Below are 6025 nucleotides of genomic sequence, written 5' to 3' on the forward strand. Positions count from 1 at the left end.
GTGCCTTGAACTATAAAACTAAGAACACCAGCTGGCTAGCTAACTAACCAAATGCATGAAGTGTACAGTTGTTTATACACACACACACACACACACACCTTTGAGTTCAGAAAAACAACTAGAAAGGCAAATAATCTCATATGTATCTATTCCTAGAATCATAGGTACCATGCGTTGGTCATTACATTTTTTCACTCAGTCACCCTATAATTCTTAGGACTCTAACATCCTCAATTATAAATGAAGACAGTGAGACAGAACTGATAAGTAACATCCCCAAGTCGATGGGCAACAGGGGAGAAAGATAGATCTAAGCAGACTTCTGTTGGAATAAGTGAGTTTTGGGACGGGCAGACACAGACTGCAAAGGTGATTGAGTACATAAAAGAGGAACTATGTGTCCAGAGCAGTGGGTGAACTGATTAGAAGCCACAATCAAAAAATAATTCAATAGAATGCCCAGTGCCATTAGAACCTGTCCGAGCCAGGCCATAAGTCCCTGCCACCGGGCAGGCAGATGAATCTCCTGGACAAGGCAGGACTGTGATCCTCAGAAGGAGAAATAGAACCCACCATGTAAGTCACCTGATTCCAAGTAGGCTCTCCAAACCTTGCCACTTGCCACAACATGGGTGGGCCTTGAGGGTCTCATGCTAAGAGAAGCAAGTCAGGCAGAGAAAGACAAACACTGCCAACAAAACCTGTCTGCCTTCTCCTCTGGGTTGGAACATTCGATTATCTTCTCAGTCCTTAGGGAAACTCCTCTTCAGCCACAGGCATCTCAAAAATTACAATGTATGCACCATTTTTTTTTAATTGATTTAAACTGATTGTCTGGGCCTAATTGGCCAGGCCCGCATGCTGCTACTGATACATGACAACCAAAGGGAAATCCTAGTGGAAGTAAGAGCTGTTTCTGAAATTGAAGAACTGCGTATGATTCTACCGCTGTCTACAAAGGCCACAGAAGCAAATAAATGAAGAGCTGTTGACACGGGGTGTATGGATCCGTCCTAGGGACTTTAGCAAGAGATGGCCAAGGTCAAAGGGAATAGAAGACTCTGCGTGATGCAGCTGATTATAAACACAGAGGTATTTTAAATAGGTAAAGGCGATCCCTAAATAAATGGTAGCATGAGTTTGGTGCCATAACATCAAACATCGCAGCCCCGGCCCTCCAGGGCCCACCTCTGTTCTGAAGGCATAGAACCTTGAGGTAATACAGTGAATAGAAAAGTCACATTGACACGACACGCATGCACACACGCATGCATGTACGCACCCACACAAGCTCAGCCTCTCCTTGCTTATGACACCAGCCTCCACTCAGTAACTCAAGTAAAATCTGGGAGACATCTATCCTTATCTCCCTGTCTTATCAGCCCCAGAACCAGCCATTCATAAAATGTGTTGTTTTTAGGGGCGCCTGGGTGGCTCAGGAGGTTAAGCTCTGACTCTTAATTTCAGCTCAGGTCATGATCTCATGGTTCATGAGATGGAGTCCTGCGCCCGGCTCTGCGCTGACAGCAAAGAGCCTGCTTGGGGTTCCCTCTCCCTCACTCCCTCTCCCTCTTTGTCTCTCTCTTTGTCTCTCTCTCTCTCTCTGCCCCTCCCCAACTCATGTCAGCACATGCAATCTTTCTCTCAAAACAAATACATTAAACCTTAAAAAAAAATCTGTGGGGGTGCCTGGGTGGCTCAGTTGGTTAAGCGACTAACTTCTGCTCAGGTCATGATCTCGCAGTTTGTGAGTTCGAGCCCCGTGTGGGGCTCTGGGCTGACAGCTCAGAGCCTGGAGCCTTCTTCAGATTCTGAGTCTCCCCCTTTCTCTACTCCTCCCCTGCTCATATTCTGTGTCTCTCTGTCTATCAGTAATAAATAAACGTTAAGAAAAAAATTTTTTAATCTGTGGTTTTTAGATGGTATCAGCGAAAGCTATCACTATTTTTTTGTTTATTGAAGTATAATTAATTTACAGTGTTATATTAGTTTCAGGTGTACAATATAATTATTGAACAATTCTATACATTACTCAGTACTCATCGTGATAAGTGTGCTTTTAATCTCCTTTATCTATTTCACACATCCCACTACACTCCTCCCCTCGGCAATCACCAAATTGTTCTCTGTATTGAAGAATCTATTTTTTCAATATTTTTTCGTTATTTGTTCATTTTTTTTCTTTTTTTTATATATATATATATGAAATTTATTGACAAATTGGTTTCCATACAACACCCAGTGCTCATCCCAAAAGGTGCCCTCCTCAATACCCATCACCCACCCTCCCCTCCCTCCCACCCCCCATCAACCCTCAGTTTGTTCTCAGTTTTTAACAGTCTCTTATGCTTTGGCTCTCTCCCACTCTAACGTCTTTTTTTTTTTTTTCTTCCCCTCCCCCATGGGTTCCTGTTAAGTTTCTCAGGATCCACATAAGAGTGAAACCATATGGTATCTGTTTTTCTCTGTATGGCTTATTTCACTTAGCATCACACTCTCCAGTTCCATCCACGTTGTTCATTTTTTTAATGTTTATTTATATCTGAGAGAGAGAGAAAGAACGAGCAAGGGAGGGGCAGAGAGAGACAGAGAGGGAGATAGAGAATCCAAAGCAGGCTCCAGGCTCCAAGCTGTCAGCACAGAGCCCGATGTGGGGTTCGAACCCACAAACTATGAGATCATGACCTGAACCGAAATTGGACGCTTAACTGACTGAGCCACCACCCAGGTGCCCCCATTTTTTTTATTCCACATATAAGTGAGATCATACAGTATTTGTCTTTCTCTGACTAACTCATTTCACTCACCATAATGCTGTCTAGCTTCATCCATGTTGTTGCAAATGACAAGATCTCATTCTTTTTTGTGACTGCGTAATTTTCGGTTGGACATATATACCACATCTTCTTTATCCATTTGTCTATCAGTGGACACTTGGACTGTTTCCATAATTTGCCTATTGTAAATAATGCTGCAATAAACATAGAGTTCAGTACATCTCTTTGAATTAGTGTTTTTGTTTTCTTTGGGCAAATACCCAGCAGTGAAATTACTGTATCACATGGTAATTTTATTTTTATTTTTTGTGGAACCATCACACTGTTTTCCAGAGTGGCTATAGCAGTTTACATTCCCACCAACAATGCATGAGTGTTCCTTCTCCTCTGCATTCTCACCAACACTTGTTGTTTCTTGTGTTTTTTATTTTAGCCATTATGACACATATGAGGTGATATCTCATCGTGTTTTTGATTTGCATTTTCCTGATGATAAGTGATGTTGAGCATCATTTCATGTGTCTGTCGACCATCTGGATGTCTTCTTTGGAAAAATGCCTGTTCATGTCTTCTGCCCATTTTTTTTACTGGATTATTTGTTTTTGAGTGTTGAATATACTAAGTTCTTTAAAGATGTTGGATACTAACCCCTAATCATATATGTTGTTGGCAAATATCTTCTCCCATTCAGTAGGTTGTCTTTTTGTTTTATTGATTGTTTTCTTTGCTGTGTGAAAGCTTTTTATCTTGATGAAGTCCCAATAGTTTATTTTGTTTTTGTTTCCCTTGCCTCTGGAGACGTATCTAGAAAGATGTTGCTATAGCCAATGTCAAACAAATTACTGCCTATGTTTTCTTCTAGAATTTTTTTTAATGTTTATTTATTTTTGACAGAGAGCGAGAGAGAGAGAGAGCGAGAGAGCATGAGCGAGGGAGGGGCAGAGAGAGGGAGACACAGAATCCGAAGCAGGCTCCAGGCTCCAAGCTGTCAGCACAGAGCCCGACGCGGGACTCGAACTCACAGACCGCAAGATCATGACCTAAGCCGAAGTCAGATGCTCAACTGACTGAGCCACCCAGGCGCCCCTTCTAGAATTTTTATGGTTTCAGGTCTCACATTTAGGTCTTTCATCTATTTTGAATTTATTTTTGTGTGTGGTGTAAGAAAATGGTCCAATTTCATTCCTTTGCATGTTGCTATCCAGTTTTCCCAATGCCATTTGTTTAAGAAACTGTCTTTTTCCCATTGGGTATTCTTGTCTCTGTCATATATTAATTGACCATGAAAGCAGGGGTTTATCTCTGGGCTCTCTATCCTGTTCCAATGATCTGTGTGCCTATTTCTGTTCCAATACCATACTGTTTTTATGATACCTCCAGTTTTGTTGTTCTTTTTCAAGATTGCTTTGACTATTTGGGGTTTTTTGTCATTCCATACAAATTTTTGGATTATTTATCCTAGTTCTATGAAAACTGCTGTTGGTATTTTGATAGGGATTTCATTGAATCTGTAGACTGCTTTGAGTAGTATGGACATTTTAATAATAATTCTTCCAACCCATGAGCATGGAATATCTTTCCATTTGTTCGTGTCATGGAATCTATCACTATTGATTCATTTAAAACAAGTATTCAATAACAGTGCGATGTTTCAGATTCATAGGGCTGATGAATGAGGCTCAAGCCTTATTCCCTAAATCCCGTCACAGGCCAGGTCAGATGGGGTTAGTGCTGTTTCTACGACAGACCACAATGTGTTCCAGCTTTCGCTGCTGTGATATCCACAACAGGAGCCTTGTTTCACTGCAATCACTCCCCACGGCAGTGCCAGCATCAGCACCCTGCAGCCACAAGGGGCATGGGTACTCCATGTCAAAGCCAGCTTATCTGTTCATGTCCAGAACAGTCAATTTCATGGGATGGAGGCTAGGGGAGGACCACCTAGCATTTTCCATTCCCATGGGGGAAAAAGTCATCACCACACCCCAGGAGGAATGCAAAAGTGGACTTGCCTGAATGTGAAATTGGTGTTAGATGCTGGTAAGTATAAATAAACCAGGGATGTGGGAGATTACCATGAAGGGGTGTGTGTCTTCCATGTATCTTTTGCATTGCTCCTGCCTTGTCTCTGTCTCCCGGACCACTACCCTTCTTTATTAAAAAAGAGACTTGACTAAATTTCCAGTAGACTCTGAAGTCAAGGCTTATGAGGCATTTAATGTCATATCTCAGCGATTTACCCTGACAGGTTACCAAAGTAAGAGATTATTCAGCTATGAAAGGATTCGACATCAATGGGTGGATAAAAGACCTTTGTACCCTCCACCTGAGAAGAGATCGTACATGTCTAGTTGTCTGAAGAGTATTAGCATCATGTCAAGTGAAGCCATGATTTTGTCATCGTCGTGTTTGGAAAGGAGGTACGGTTAAAAGGTGTGCATTTGGAAACCAACGTGATGGGAAGCAGACTGGTGGCTCTGCACTAGGTCGATTTAGCTAAGCACGAATGAAATTTCCTTGAATTTTCTTACCTCTGTGGTTCTGGGTCAGAGATGACAACAGAAATTGACACAAGACATAGAAGGTGGAAGTGAGCCTCAGGTGGTGAGTGTGGGAAGTGCAGTGTCTGTCGCGGTGCAGCTCACAGATGTTTTATGGGATCTGCTGGCTCACCCATGGGTGTGAGCCCACCTTCACGCCCACTGGCACCTGCACCAGCACTACTGAAGGTCTATAGTGAAGAGCACCATGCATATCATTGAGGAGGGAGGTGGTGATAGACAAATTGACACTGATTTTCTTGAGGGTTCCAGTGTGCTCGTGATCTGCCACACTCCACATGCAGCTTTTCCTGTCAACACCCATCCTGGCTGACCTTCAGTAGCATTAGAGTGATACCAGATGCATCTGCAACCACAACTACATACGTTCTAATTGTTGCCATAAAGCCCTGTGTCCCACATCTCTCTCGGTAGTCCTCGTGTTGTGATGGAATCCTAACTGGAAAAGGCTTAGATCTACTGTATGATCACATGGATGACTACAAAATTGGGGGCAATAATCCAAGCTACCACCATTTTTGTGAGGACTAAATGCAGACCTGCTTCATGTAATCTACCTGTCTAGAATGAAATGAAAACTCCTAAAAGGTTGATTATAAATTATTTGAGGTGTTTTGCAAAGATAGCATCATGGAGGTATAATAGAAGATTAAAAAAATTTTTTTATGTTTATTCACTTTTGAGAGA

This window comes from Lynx rufus, unplaced genomic scaffold (genome assembly GCF_022079265.1).
Source record: "Lynx rufus isolate CCGP_SWC_20201006 ecotype Redwood Valley unplaced genomic scaffold, mLynRuf1.p SCAF_54, whole genome shotgun sequence".
NCBI lineage: Eukaryota > Metazoa > Chordata > Mammalia > Carnivora > Felidae > Lynx > Lynx rufus.